The sequence below is a fragment of the Choloepus didactylus genome, chromosome 1 (genome assembly GCF_015220235.1).
Source record: "Choloepus didactylus isolate mChoDid1 chromosome 1, mChoDid1.pri, whole genome shotgun sequence".
Taxonomy (NCBI): Eukaryota; Metazoa; Chordata; class Mammalia; order Pilosa; family Megalonychidae; genus Choloepus; species Choloepus didactylus.
In genome coordinates, this window is record NC_051307.1 from 9,329,024 (window position 1) to 9,344,848 (window position 15,825).

Consider the following 15,825-nt stretch of genomic DNA (forward strand, 5'->3'; position numbering starts at 1 on the left):
TTAATCTGTGGGTTGGAATTGTAATCCTTAGAATGGAGACACCTCTATTGAAGTGAAGTCCTTGCAATTACTGAACAGAGGGGCCCATCTTACTCTCTACTACTTCGAGCTAATAACAGAGACATAGCGTGAAGTCACCTGGAGTTAGTGCTGCATGGCATTTGTTTTCTGGAGATAAAGGAAAGAAACACAATTTTGAAACAGAACTAAACTAGGCACATTTTAAAAGGAACTGAGCTATGTGAACAACTATACCTCCCAGTATCGGGGTCAAAACAGTGGGAATGGGGGAAATGGAAAGGAAGTTCCTGACACCACCCTTGGAGAGGAAGGAATTCTATCAAAGAAAATGGCTCTTCTGAGAGTGGGCGATCAAAGAAACCAAGCACGGTAAGCTGGAACACGCTGTTCTGGCAGGGAGAAAACTACCATAAGAGGCCAGAAAGCCAGTGACCTGTTGGAAGAAATATGTGTGCAAACAATAAGAAAGAATAGAGCCAGAAGGGTCCAAAGTGGGAAAAATTTGGATAAATGACAACTATAATTAAAAACAGATAACACTTATATAACACCATGTGCCAGGCACCATTTGAAGGGCTTTCCATACATGAACTCAGTTAACCCTCATATCAACTCCATGGAGTAAATACCATCCTTATCTCCATGATGAGGAAACTGAGGCACAGAGAGGTTAAGTGACTTGCCCAAGTTCCCAACAGCTGATAAGTAGCAGGAGCACACCTACAGAGCAAGGTCCTGAACCGCGAAGACAGAGGTGCTCAAACATTAGCTGCATCAAAAATGACCTAGAAGGCTCAGTATCTCTGATTGAGTACATCTGGCGTGGAGCCCAAAATTTGTATTTTTAACAAGTTGACAGGTGATGATGGTCCAGGAACACACTTTGTGAACCACTATGCTTTGACGTATAGCTGAATTGTATCAAAAGCTTTTCCCTTGGCAGAAGATCCTTATCCCCTCAATTCTAAATAACACTATTGCACACACACATTGAGAACATCCATTCATTAATTTTCAGGAATTTCCTATTTATACCATTCTTGTCAATAAATACCCAGCTACCCAAAGGCCCAAGCCTAAGTATCAATCTCTCTGAAGCAGCAATAGGATGAACTAATCAAAACTTAAATAAATCTAGTGACAAATATTAGCCAAAATTTAGTACAGAGAAATCTTTAATTCCCACAATGGACTTCCACCTATCACTTTTGCTACTAACCTCTGTTTACGTGGTGCCTTTTTCTAAGTCTCAAAAGTGGGTCCTTCAGGTAGCTTCAAGTAGATGCTTTGTTAGGGGAAAAAATAAATCAGGTCAAGAATGAGTCTCCCCCAGTCCCCCCATCCCCCAGTTAGTACAAAACTGAGCACTTCTAAAAACTTAGAGCTCTATTGAGTCAAACTTTGAAAGTTCTCAATTGGCCCATCCTGGGAGAACTTCAGTCTATGTCCACGGTGGGCTAAAATAGTAGATGCACCTGCTAAAAAATAGCTCACAGGAAAAATGAGAGGGCAGCAGATTCCCAAACTTGGAGTTTCTCATCCAGGCTTCAGGTGACCTCATTTCATGTAAACTTCAAAGGGGGTGGTAAGGTGAGGACAGTGATATCTGAATCAAATTGTAACTTTGGATTTCCAGACTAAAATTAGAATTTGGGGGAGGGTGTCCTGACTTTTAATCTCTGACAAAACATGACTTCCTGTTTGTAAGAAAAGTTGTTTTAAAAGGTTTCTTGGGTGTCAAACATTTCTAACAGTTTTTCAATGATCTCTTTGGCTATGCATCAGAAATACCTGGATTAAATTTCAGTTTAAGCATACCCAGGTTTAAATATTAAGTAGAAAAAAATGCCTGACAAGAATGTACTTGAGGTTCACTGAACTCAAATGGTTTAAAAATAATTGAAAATAAAACCAGTCAGGCTTAGCGATCCTTTCTTAGGATCCACACAAACACTTGCACTGGGACCTTGACTTTGGCTTTGGGCCATAGTCCTTTTTGCTCTTCGAAGCAGTCTAGGATTCATTTCATTGCTGGTCTGACTGATCTGACTCAATCTCTTGGCTTCATCAGTGCTAGATGGGGACACAGATAGCTTTGCCCAGGCGGCCTCAGAAATGGACATGTTCATTGAAAAAGAATGAGGTGGCCAACGTTGGCTGTCAGCAGATTCCAAAGGGCACTTCTTTGGTTTTTATCTGCTGGGTAATTTTTTCTTTCCTTCTGATATGCACCCCCAACCCTTTTTTTTAACCTCTTAAGCCATTGAGGACTGAGGATGGCTGGAAGGAATGATAGCTTCTTGGAGCTATGGAAGCAGTCATTTGCTCTCTATGAGAATCATAAGCATCTCAGGGAAATATATGTTGGGAATTGTTCCAGTTTGCTAAAGCTGCCGTTTTGCAAAATACCAGTAATGGATTGGCTTTTATAAAGGGGATTTACTTGGTCACAAATTTATAATTCTAAGGCTGTAAGTCTCCAAACTAAGGCCGTAAGTCTCCAAACTAAGGCATCGATAAGAGGATATCATCACTGAAGGAAGGCCGATGGCGTCCAGAACACCTCTGTTAGCTGGGAAGGCACATGGCTGGCATCTGCTGGTCCTTTGCTCCCGGGTTGCATTTCAAAATGACTTTCTCCAAAGTTTCTCTGGGCTTCTGTCTCTCTTAGCTTCTCTCAGCTCTCTGCTTGGTTTTCCTGGGGAGTTTTCTCTAAGCTTCTAGGGGGTCCTCTCTTAGCAACTCCAGGGTAAACTCTGGGCTTCTTCTCTTAGCTTAGCATCTCCAAACATCCTTCTGTTTGCATCTCCCAGCATCTCCAAGAGTCTGAGTCTGTGTTGGTCTTAGCTTCTCCCCAGGGTCAAACTCTGGATTACATATTTAGCTTCTCTCTGCAATGTCTCTCTCGGCTTCTCTGAGCTCCTTCTCTTCTTGAGCTCCCTTAAAGGACCCCAGTAATCTAATTACGACCCACCCAGAATGGATGGGATCACACCTCCATGGAAATGATCTAATCAAAAGTTCTCACCTACAGTTGGGTGGGGCACATCTCCATGGAAACAACCTAATCAAAATGTCCCACCCTAATCAAAAGATGAATAAGTCTGTCTCCACAAGATTGCATTAAAGAACACAGCTTTTGTGGGGGACATAATACAATCAAACCAGCCCAGGAATATTGCAGATTTGCAGCCTGATTTCCTCCCTCTAAAAGGTCTGTTTTGAAGACATGAACTTGGAGCCTTTTGGTAGACCTGTGGTAAATTTTGGTCTTTGTGATAGATTGTATGTTGCTCCCAGTTATTCACTGCACCCCTCTGCTGGGGTCACCCCTAAAGGACCCTGCCTCGGGCCATCCCTGTACTTCCTACGCCTTTGTAGCAGATGGGATCATGTGACCTACCCTGGCCAATGGAGTGTGAGTATCAGCAACTCACAGGACACCTGGCCAGAAGCCGGAGCCTCATTATTGCTTGGTTCTGCCCCTGCTCTTGGGCACATCTCAAGTCGGGGCCACTCCTTCTGGGGCATGGGGGAAGGAGACACTTGGAGCTGAGCTACAGTGCCACCACAGCCGACTTGCAACTGTTGTGCAAACCACTGAATTCTTGCAGTTGTTTTTTACTGAGGAAAAACCTACTAAAAGCCTGATGACAGGGTGGTCCTTACTACAGGTTTTTGTATTTTAGGATTATATGCCTGACCTAAAAGTTACTGTATTTACAGGAAAGACCATGAAAAGTCCTGAAATATCCAAATGTAAACTCCAAATGTTGGTCTGTGACTACTTGCTGACTAGGAACGGAAACCCAAATCAAACAAGATTCTAGAAAGATTTTCCAATCCTTAAGGACAATAGAGAAAAAGTGAGTAATTCCTCCCATTAAATTACTTCAAAACCAAAATTTAAATTTATCATGTAGAGACCAGTTCTCAGAGCAGGTTAGAAGGGCACCATATCCTATCACTCTCCTCCGTAGAGCAAGAAATCCCAGTTTCAGGACCCGGTAGCCTCACATTCTGCCAAGCTCTAGGCATACGAGCTGGCCCAGGGGTCATTACCGTAATATCGCTTGTAGCTTTCACCCGGAAGGGGATACTTAAAAGGGAACAGGCACTTTCCAAAGCAATTACAAACCCTATTTTATTTAATCATTCTCTTCACCTTGCGAAGAATATATTATTCTCTCCATTTTTCTAAATGAGGAAACTAAGCTTAGAGAGATTAAATAGTTTACACATGTTCATAAAGTTAATAAATGTAGGACCTGAATAGCAAGCCAGATCTGCCTGTCTCCACAGCTGTGCTCCTATCTAACCACTGTGCTACTCTATCACCAAAATTAACTTATGAAGGGCCTCTCTCTTGTGTGTGGTGCTGCGCAGCCTAAAAGAAGCTTCTGCTCAGTAAGCAGTTGGCATTCATTAGAATTGGTAGGCATTCACAGAATTAATAGCTACATTTGATTTATTGCTTGCCCTATGCCAGTCCTTATATAAGATGCTATATATTAATTTAATTCTCAAATAGATTCTGAAATAGGTACTACTACTGTTCCCATATTCCAGATGAGGAAATTGATACAAAAGCAAGGACTGTTTGATTTTCTAGTCCAATCATCTAATTTCTATAACAGTAGCTCTTTAACTTCAGAGAGTATCAGAATCTTGTGAGGGCTTGATAAAACACAAATGGCTGGGTCTACCCCAGAGTTTTCGATTCTGTAGGTCTGTGGTGGGGCCCAAGAATCTGCATTTCTAGCAAGCTCCCAGATGATGCTGGTGCCACCAGGGACCACGCTATGAGAACCACTGGTCTACAACATTTACCACTTAATGAATCATAGGAAATTAGCAAGTACATATATGCAGTGGCTTAAAAAAATCAACCTCATTATTTCAAACAAAGGAGTGGGCTCTATGGCAGGAGAAGGAAGAGAAAGTCAATAAATAGAGTTAAATGTACAAATATGGTAGCTGCCAGATGGAATTTTCAGTTAGCCGGGAAAAGTTTTCTAGGGAGTAGATGTTTAGGTTTAGGTGTATTCTTTGGGGAAAAAGATGAGAATTTCTGGAGGAGGAAATAAACTGAATGAAAATTGCTTGGCACTTTCTTCCTTGGATGTTGGGAATCATTATAGGATAGCTTTCAATGTGCTGACCGTAAATAACAGAGGACGGTGGTGACAGCCTAGATGATAGGGACAGAGGGCTAAAGCTGGGAAGATCTTGGCAATTCTCTCACTCAGCCTTCCCAAAGCATGTGGTACAGGTGATCAGGGGGATTTGTGGCCTAACAGTTTTGGAAAGCTTTGCCTACTGAACACCCAGACATCCCCATTGTCCCCACCTTTTGGAGATCCACTTTGCACTTGTGCACATTACAGCTTCTGAGAAGTTCTAAAGTAAAGGACTTTGCTTTGGCATTTATCTGACATTTGGGGACAACTTGAGGAATACTGATCCATTCTGAACTCCTCACTTTAAATCTAGGAGAAAAGAGGATTACAAAGGTTGAGCGATTTGTTCAGGGTCCCCAAGCCAGTGACAGAGTTAGGGCTGGGAGCAAGCTTTTGTGACTTTTAGCCCATTTTATGGGCATGTATCTCTCTTTGTTGCCATGAAATATGTTGAGATGAGCCAACCATCTCACTGTACCAGAGACGGCACAGCATCTCTGGGTGCAAATTCTAGGGTTCTACATGTGAGATACCGAATCAGAATCCCTGTGGACGCTGCCCAAGGGTCTGTGTTTTTAAAAGCTCTTTAAAAGATTCACTAAAATTTGAGAACTATTGAGAACTCAATTTCCCAAAGGATTATGTGGCTAGAGCTTATTAGTGTTGGCTTGGTGAGTTGGAGAGGTCTTCCTTTTGTCCTTTTAATACACTGGAATGCAACAAGTACTCCTTTAAAGACAAATCCCTCATTTTGCATTGTGTGTGAACATCCAAAGAGCCAATTTGCCTCTATGGTCAAATATTTAGCCTTTTTCCTATGTTTCCAGTCCATTATTATTGTTTTGAATTCTGTTAAGTACTAAAAAAAAATTCTTTTTCCATCTCTAAATGTGGTTTGCATAGTTATACCCTTTGCTCCTCAATGCAGTTTTTTTTTTTTTTTTCATTCCATAGAACATCAACCTTTCTCTACTCAGCAAAGACAAGTTTAAACAGATCTTGGGTTCAACAGGAGATTCATTTTCCATGGCAAAGAATCCAAGCACTGGAATAAGTCAGAGGTATCATTTGCTGAATATTTTTGTAAAGACAGTTCAATTTCAGGCCCTTTATTTGCAAGAGCGCTGGCTAACCCAAATAAAACATTATACATCTGTCTGTTGTTACGAGTGACCAACTTCAGCTGAACATTATTCCTTAATAACAGCTAACTTTCCTATAGAGTAAGAATGTGCAACAGCTAAGAGCAAATGGAAATTTCCTTTGGTTTACCACCCGTGGTCTCTTTCCCTGCTCCGACATGTGAAGAACTTGGTTAATAAGCATATTCTCCCCTCTAATCACAGCATGGCTTGGACATGCATTGTTGTGAGATGACTGGAAAAACAGGAAAATTTATGTCTGGCAGGGCAAATCACATTGCATTAGACTCCCTAATGCACTGCCCAAAATTCTCTCTTTAGGGAAGATATTTCTGCAACTAGCTCATGGAATCTTGCGTACTATTCTTGTCTGGATTAGTTCAGATGTAACACAGAGGAGAAGATGGTTCAAAACAATACCATTTAGTTAAGGAGCAGAAAAAATAGAGCATTTGGGTTTGTCTGACTGTACCTGGGTGTCAGAAGGAAAGGCATCTGTATTTGCAGGCAGTACTTGTTTCTCTCATAATTCATTTAATTAAACTTCAAACTGGGCATAGTTGGTGCATTCGGCACATTAAAAGAGGAAAAAAACAGAAGCAAGCAAGGGTGTGCATCTTCTCTAAACTCTTATCACTGTATGACTTGAAAAATTGCTTGACACAGGATCGTTGCATTTTTTACACTGTATCATTGTATAATTTTGCAACATGCCAAACTGATTTTCCCTGAAAGAAATCAGTTTTTATTAAGACATTGAGTCTGCCACCTTTAACCACTCTTAACTGACTTTCTTTGCCTCACATTTATAATATTTTTGCTATGCTGAGGCATACAAATATAATAAAGTGTGTTTTGTACTGATTTAAGACTGGCTTGTTTATCTGGCATCATGCTGATTAATTTTTATTTGCTTAAAATAAATTTGGAATTGTCTATACACATTGATATTTGATGGATTTTGATGTGAGTCACCTGGATACTAGGGCAGAATTATTTTCTTTGTTGATTTCCATGCTCATTTTTATCATGATTGAAATCACATCCCAGACAAAAGGAAATTATTACTTTTGTTCTATTTGGAACCAAGTTATTTAATAATGGGATAAATGTCAAACGGTTTTGAAAGTTAGTCTCTCTGTCATGCTAATCTTTGACCACATTTCACTGTAAAAGAACAGGATCTCACAAGATCTCAGGGGAACACGCTTGATACCAAAATTTTTGGATTGTGGTCAATTTACTTGGTTGTATTTCTGATTTGCCTGCTTGTCCCAAAGTTGAAAACATCAATGCTTGTAATGTTTGAGTGATAATAAGAAAATTTCAAGCCTCAAAATGCCTTCACATTCAATCAAAGTCCAAGACCCCTCAACAATTCACTAATCTCCATTGGTTAACAGTATGAGAAAATACAGTCTAACCATCTGTAGTTAATTAACTAGAGGACTATTGGCCCGATTTTGGTGTTTTAGGGGTACCAGGTAAAATACAAGATGTGTAGTTAAATTTGAATTTCAGATGAACAATGGATAATGTTTTAGTATAAGTATGTCCCATACAATATTAATAATTAAAACATTATTGTTTTTTAAAATTATTATCATAAAAACTATTTGTGGTTTATCTGAAATTCAGATTTAACTGGGCATCCAATATTTATATGTGCTAAATCTGGCAACCCTAGGGAAGATTTGGCCATTCAGATGGCCAAAGACCTTAAAGTCAAGCTTTAACATACAGATAAGATTCTTAAGAAGAACAGAAGCCCAGATTTTCCTAGTACTATCAACCCTGAAAACAAGTCTAGCCATTATGGAGTAGGGGTGCACCAAAATCAGGATCATCTATGGAACCCTTTTTGATCTATCTCCCCAAAGACACCTTCTAATTTTAAACTCTTAGTCTTATCAAATACTGTTTCTTTTATAAAAATGGCCTGGATAGTTAACAATTAGCATCACAGTTAACTCCCTTTCCAATAGGACATTACCGTATATACTGATGCTGTACAGAACATTAAGTTTGTGCTCATGTAATTGGAACAACAATTTCAATGGGGAGACATTCCAACATCCTCGACTCTAGAAGTAATAGCATTATTTCTTCCTATTTTGAAACAAAAGAGGAAATGGTAGAAAACAGCCGAGATAGATACGTAAACTTAATCTTCATAGCCTTACACGCAGCATTTCTCAGAATTAGGTAAACTAGATTTCTCCAGTGAATATACTATTCAGTTACATGCAATGTTCCATTACCATGATTTCATCATAACTCTTACCAGGAGAAAAAGAAAGCTTACTCCTCCAGAGAGTACTAATTCAGACAATATTTCCCTTCAGTGGCTTCCACTGTGATGGGATAAATCCTGACCGCCTTTGCAAACAAAAAGAGAATCTTCCAAGCACCGGCTCCTGCTCCCCTCTTCAGTTGTGTGCCCTTCAGTATATTGCTTGGGTCCCTGCTTGCCCTTTCCTACACAGCCCAACGCCCTCATCACTCCACATCTGCACGCAACTCCCACTTGTCCTTCAAGAGCCAGGTTGAACATTACCTCCTCTGTACTTAAAAATAAAGCCAAACACTTCTTCAGAGGAAGCGTTGCGAGAGGTTGAGAGCACTGGATCCTGCTTTTGTGGTGTACAAGCTGTGTGACTTTGGACAGGTTTCTTAACCCCTCTGAGCTTCAGTTTCCTCATCTACATCATGGCAATAATGACAATTCCTATACCTCAGAGGATTGTATGAGATGAAAATATATGAAACCATAAAACTGCCTGCGCATAGGAATCTTGATATAAGTGTTAGCTGTTGTCATTGTATGCTTACAAATAAGCAAAACACACAACATAGGACTTACTAAAAGGAAATTACATTTACACATATGAAGAGCAGAAGGTTAATATCCTTATTATATGAAGGCTTAGTAAATCAGTAAGAACATCCCCTCGACCCCAAACAGGCAAAGGTTATAAATATACAATTCAAAACGATGTACAAAGCGAGTACACAAGAAGGCCCTCAACCACATTTATTCATTCATCTGAACACCAAAGTTCACCGAGCACCTGCCGTGTGCTGAGTGCCCTGCAGGGTGCTGCAGTTCCAGTGGGTAAGAAGATTGGTTCTTGCTCTCATGTAGTTTACAGTGGAGCCGAGAAGACAGGCATCAAATCAGTCATGAGACAAGTTAGTTAAAGACACGTGTGGGAAGGACCAAGGAGAAAGAGTCAGGGTTGGTTGCGAGTATAGGACGTGGGACACCGACCACATCCCCGTCTAGGGCTGCGGGAAGGCCTCCCAGAGGAGGTGGTGCAGACGGAGGCACGAAGAATGGAAAGCATTTGGGTAGGAAAGGAGCCAGGTGAAAAGGCAGGCAAGGAAATAGGTGAGGAGAGAGGGGAGGGTTCTGGCAGAGAGACACAATAGCATTTGCAAAGGCCCTTGGTGACCTGGTGCTTGGTGACCTGCAGGAGAGGGTGTTGAGTCAGGGGAGAGGGGAACAAGTTCGGGCAGGAGCAGAGGGCAGAGACACGCCGTCCAGGGCCTTCTCCCCAGGAGCACAGGGAGCAAGTCAGGGTTTCAGTCAAGGAAGAGACAGGATCGGACTTGCCTTTTAAAATCATGTTTAACACAACATGGAGAATAGATTGGAGAGAGGCAAGCGTAGAGGCTGAGAGTCCAATTAAGAGGCCCTTGCAGTAATCCAAGCTAAAAATACTGATGCTGAGATAAATGGCAGTGGGTTGGCTGAAGCAAGGAGCTCTGAGTTACACCATCCAGATAGAGTCAACAGGAACCTCTTGGGGGACCATGGTGGGGGTGGGGGTGAGGAAGACGAGGTGCCAGAGATGACTCTTGGATTCCTGGTGTGAAATTCAGGTAGATGGGGGATCCTTTACTGATTCAGAGGACACTGGATCCTCTTCCATAATTTAAAAATCATTCATATCTTATTGGATATCTGGGTGGTTCGCTCAATTTGATACTGTGTTAGCACGGAGCTCACTCTTGTACATGATCCTGATGCAGAAGGTTCCAGGCTGGGGCTTTGAGGATGTGAGGTTGAATTTACCTGGGAGCTACCCAAACAGAGATATGTTCCAGGGACAGTGCTTATGCACCTGACATTCATTCAAAAGAGGGGCTGGCAGGAGGGACATCTTTGGCATTTAGGTCTACAAACAGAATATAAACCATGTCAGTGGAATCCTCCAGAGACAACAGAGTACGGGAGAAGCAACGCCAGGCTAAGCCCTGGGCAGCCTCAGAGCAGGCTGAGGAGGTGGCACGAGCAAAGGAGACTGAGGGGAGCCCCCAGCCCCAGCAACACAGAAACACAAGAGACCTGATTTTCACTTATCAAATTACCAAAAATTATAAATATATGTCAACATTCCACGATGACAAGTATGAGAGATGGACAGCTTCGTACATGAATTTTGATAAATTAATTTGGTATGGATTTTTTAATATAGTTTTTAACTACTTATTCAGACCTCTGACCAAGTAAATCTGCTTCTAAGAATGAATAAGAAATGTGCATCAGGATTAAGTACAAGAATGTTTGCTATATTCATTCGAATGGTAAAACATTCAAAACAATCTGAATATACAACAATACATAACTGATTTTAAACTTATAAAATATTTATAAGCTGAAATAGTGTGTAGTTTTAAAAAAATCATGACAAATGTTGATGGTATGTTGAATAACAAATAGCAATCAGTAAAGTTGAATAAACAGTGAAATCACTCTTTTCTTCTCTCGAGGTAAGATTAAAATAAAATTCCCCTAAAATGTTAACAGCAGCTATCTCTTCAAAGGAAAATAAAATCAGAAAGATCTTTTAAGCAGATTTTCCATTTTTATGCAGTTAATCTGAAAATTCAATTTCCTTAGCACAGACCTTTCCCAAGCATTCCAGATTTTACTGTAAATGAGCAGTACTTACTGTGCTCCACTGAGAAACTTTCCACCTTCTGTCGTGGCCAAACCTTATGAAATAATTTACTCTCAGAGACTTTTCGATTGTAAAAATCTGAGAACCTAGTGTTCTGTTAGTAGTCAGGGTTATCATTTCATGTCAAGTTAATGCTTCAATTAATTGACTGAACTAGAGGAGTTCACACTTTACCAAAGGGAGTGTGATAAAGCATGTTTCCTACCCTACAGTTTTACCCAGGCAAGACCCTTTACTACAAATTCCTTCTCTGCTGCATGCCTGGAAAACTCCTACTTATCCCTCAAGACCCAGTTCAAATGTCACCACTTCTGTTTCCAGGCAGAGTGTAGTAGTTTGAAACTGTATGTACCCCAGAAAAGATCATGGTCTTTTAATCCATTCCTGTGGGTGTAGACCTGTAGTGGGTGGGACCTTTTGATTAGGTTGTTTCAATTGAGATGTGACCTGCTTCATTCAGGGTGGGTCTTAATCCTCTTACCAGTGTCTTTTATAAGAAGATAAAATACAGAAAAAAGCCCCAGAGAAGCTCAGAGAGAAAAAGTCAGAGAAAAAGAAAGACAGAAGTTAAGCTAAGAAAGAAAGCCACAGACAGAACAGCCAGAAGCTGAAAGCTGAAAGACACCTCCTTCCCATGTAACAGAGGAGTCCCAGACCATCAGCAGCCTTTCTTTAGGAAGAAGGTATGGTCCTGTTGGTGGCTTAATTTGGAAATTTTTCATGGCCTCAGAACTGTAAACTTGTAAGTTAATAAATCCCCACTGTAGAAGCCAACCCATTTCTGGTACACTGCATTTCGTCAGCTTTAGCCAAACAAAACATCTTGCTTCTCTCTTCTGCTTTTTGCATGTTGGCCACACCTCGTGAGAACAATATCTTGCTGTAACTATCTATTTTGGAACTTGTCTTTCCCTCTAGACAAAGCCCTATGGGGTGGGTGTTTAGTTCAGCCTTTTATCCCTGGTACCAAACACAGTGCACATGTCACAAGGTAGGGGCTTAATGTTTGAGGGAGGAACAATGTGTTCACGTAGACTCAGAGTTATTCAGACTCAGTAACCAATCTAGGTCATTTAAAGATGATGTACACGACATTCTAAGTCAGAAAGCAAGCCACTCTGAAGCTCGGTGCTTGGAGGGGAGAGCAAATACTTAACAGAATTGAAAGATGGAGGTAGTAAAAAAGACTTAGACTTCCAATTTTGATTCCTGGCAGAAAGACTGTTCTACAGTTCTACCTTGAAGAAATTTATGAAAACAATAAACACCATGGGTATGAATATATTCAATTTAGTTCCCCAAATTACTTGCTATTTGTGTTTTGTGTTCTACAAGGCCTTCAGTACACTGTACATTAGATATAAAATATTGTAAGATTCCCTTCAGATCTATTTTTGCCTCCTTAGATCGAGGTTGCCAGCATAGGGTATACCAATAATCCATCTGGGTACAGCAAGAAGATAATAGAACTATTCATATATAGCTTTAACTTCTTATAGGTGTGTGATGGGGGCTGGGTGGAGTGATTATAAAGTTTTGAATCTATTTCTTATACCAGGGATTCTTAAACTTAAATGTGCATATGGATCTCCTGGGGATCCTGTTAAGATTCGGATTCTGATTCTTTAGGTCTGGGGTGGGGTGGGGTGGGGTGGCCTGAGAATCTGCATTTCTAACAAGTTCCCAGGTGATACTGAGGCTGGGGACCCAAAGACCACACTTGGGGTAACAGTCAGCTTTCAACAAACGTTAAAATCCAAGCCTCGGAACCAGAGCACAGAAACTGGTGTGAGGGACTTTTTTCTCATTTCTCCCATGTATGGCCATAGCTGGCACCATCCTAGATGGATAGAAGAGAAGGTAATCCATTCCATAAAACAGAGCCCATGTCATTGAAGCTGACTTCTTCCACAGAACAATGTTCAGAAAGAGCTTCCAAGGAACTTGCTGGGCACATGGCTTCACCTATGGGAGAAAGCTCCAAGTCACCAGCTGAGCCCTTAATAAAAAAAGGCCTGTTTACAAATCACCATAGAGCATTACAAAATAGTCCTGCAGTCTGTAGTCAGGAATTCTTTCCCAGTATTTAGCTTATAGCTGGAAGTATAAACTAAAATTTATACTTTTTATGCATCCTTTATGGGAAGCAGAGCTGGAAACCAAGGTCTTGATCACTCCTGTTCATCAGAGATCTCATGTTGCTAACAGTAAATTGAAGAGTGTTAAATCAGGAGCCTCTTCCATTCTGATAAACAACAGCTAATTCCACAAACCCCTTACACTGATGGGACCCTTGTGCTGGGAGTGAGTGGGCTACAAATGCTCTCTGTCCAAAGGAAGAGGGAAAAAAAATCACACATCTGCACACATGCACATACAGTCCTCAATAAATTTTTGAGTACACACATACAGTATCGACTGAATACAGTGATTCCCTTAATTCACTAGGTCTACCAGCAGTGTGTGTTTGTGTGTTCTGCTACAACTTTCAAAAGACTACTATGGTCAAATTTGAACTATGTACCTTAGTTTAATTTCTGAGTCAGTTTGCACTATGTAATAGTGGTTGCACTATGCAATAAGTGCTTTCAATTGAGTTTTCAAATGTCTGCATCTTGTATCCCATGTAGCTGGTGTCAATGGAATGATGCATAGTTCAATTATCAATATGCTTATTCTTAAATTATGTCCACAGCCCGCAGAAACAAAGTGCAGCATGACAGTCAGCCCTCTAACTCACATGGATATCTAAGAGAATATGTGCAAGACTGATTAGACAAAATGGGAGAATGGGAGAGGAAATTCCAATGGGTCATTAAGTTGGCCATTAGAAGTGAGATGGCCCCTGAATTAAACTTTGTTGGCCAAATCTACAGTGAGACTCTGGCTGAAAGACCTTGGTAAGTTCTTCATGTGTGATGAGTGCCTTTGCCTGTCTCCCTCCTGTAGGTCATTGGTAATAAGATCCACGGAATGAAAAAGGCCAGAATACTTGACTTAGTGTTGTGCAGAGTAACCAGGAATTTAGCTAAGGAGAATGCCCTGTATCACAGAGCCAAGTTTTGAGGAGCAGAACAAAAGGATGTGTAGAAGAGCTTTAAAGAGGAAAGAAGTAGCACTTTGTCTCTGTTTTCCTCAAGGGCCAGGTTATCACTCTTCTACCCCTGGCAATAAGTCCTCTGCCTGCTACACCTTTTGGCCAGAATCACTGACAACTCAGCTGATGGATACATGTATTTCTTGTCTTACTTGACATCTTCCATAACACTTCAGAATGTTGCTACAGTCTTCTCCCGATGGCCCCCCTACTTTTCTGGAGCCTTCTCCATTCCATTTGTAGGCTCTTCCTTCTTCTGCCTATCTTTTAAATGGCATTTTCCTGAATGCTCCATACACCAAACTATTTTCTTCTTACTCAAGACACCCCGACATCCACTTGCACGGTTTCAGATGCTACCTTTATCATTCACAAAGCCGGGGCCCAGTTTCTCCATCCCAGCTCTGTCTCATCATTGCCAAACCAGCAGTCAATCAACTTCCCATGGTTTCTTCATGTAATTGCCAATGGACAACCCAAATTAAACCCAGCCTACCTTCATTATCCACATGCCCAGGTCAGCTCCCCCTCCCCCTCTGGATCCTCAGGCAGTGATATATATTGAATACCCCTGGATCCCCAATAAGAAGCCTTCCTTTCTGCTCCCATAATCAACTAGTAGATTCTGTGGATTTTTTACCTCAATATCCCTTCAGATTATCTCCATGTCACTTCCCACTGACACTGCCTGGGTTCAGATTCACATACTCTCTTTCTTTGGTGACTACACCAACCTCATAACTAGAGTCCCTGTCTCAAACAGGCTTCCCTCTAAAGCATTCTCCATAGAGCAGCCTCAGGGACCCCCTAAGACACTCCCCAGCTGGTCAACTCACTGGCTGTCACTACCTGAAGGGGGCACCTGAGACCCTTTAAGAGCTGGCCCTGCCTACTGTCCAGATTCATCAGTTGTTGCTCCTCATGCTAAAACCTGCTCAAGCTGTGCTGAATGTACAACACATTGTACAAATGTGTTGGCCCTCTGCTGATGGACCTGATGCCTTTAAACGCACCATGCCACCTGTTGGAAAGCTCTCTCCTTTTCTTCACCTGCTGTCTCCATCCAACTTTTGAGACATGGCCTATTCTAGGTCTTCCGTACCTTTTCCCCCGGGTTAGAGGTTTTCCCTACATGTTTCTCTGTGCTTCTATCTCCCAGAATATTTTTCTCAGTTTAGTGGAATTGTGTGTGTACTTTTGTATATCTAATTATAATAATTATAAAATTAATAACTGCCATATACATGGTGACCAGCACTATGTTGGCAGTTCATATATTTTAACTCCAAACTCCAGAGGGACTCTGGTAAAACTCTGGTAAAAATAAGCAAGCAGAGGTTCAGATAAATTAAAGAGCTCACTTAAGGTCCTGCAACTAGTCAGTGGTGGCAACAGTATTTAGATCCTTTTCTGTCTGA

At 41.2% G+C, this 15,825-nt stretch overlaps 1 protein-coding gene and 1 long non-coding RNA gene across 8 annotated transcripts in view; one reads left to right on the forward strand and one right to left on the reverse strand.

Annotated features, from left to right (window-relative positions):
* LOC119530870 overlaps positions 1 to 6,370 on the forward strand; it is a 45,781-nt gene extending 39,411 nt beyond the window's left edge. Inside the window, exons 4-5 of the long non-coding RNA XR_005216154.1 lie at positions 3,748 to 3,887; positions 6,156 to 6,370. This is a non-coding gene — a long non-coding RNA (uncharacterized LOC119530870). The remainder of the gene's footprint in view (positions 1 to 3,747; positions 3,888 to 6,155) is intronic.
* Positions 1 to 15,825, reverse strand: part of KCNJ15 (potassium inwardly rectifying channel subfamily J member 15) — a 52,903-nt gene that overhangs the window by 7,118 nt on the left and 29,960 nt on the right. Inside the window, exon 1 of one of the 7 annotated variants that reach the window (XM_037831584.1) lies at positions 8,628 to 8,644. The exons of 5 other annotated variants lie outside the window; for them this stretch is intronic. The gene's annotated coding sequence lies outside the window, so the exon portion shown is untranslated. Of the gene's footprint in view, positions 1 to 1,240; positions 1,246 to 8,627; positions 8,645 to 15,825 lie in introns of those variants that run through there. One more of the 7 variants, XM_037831583.1, reaches the window with a different exon arrangement.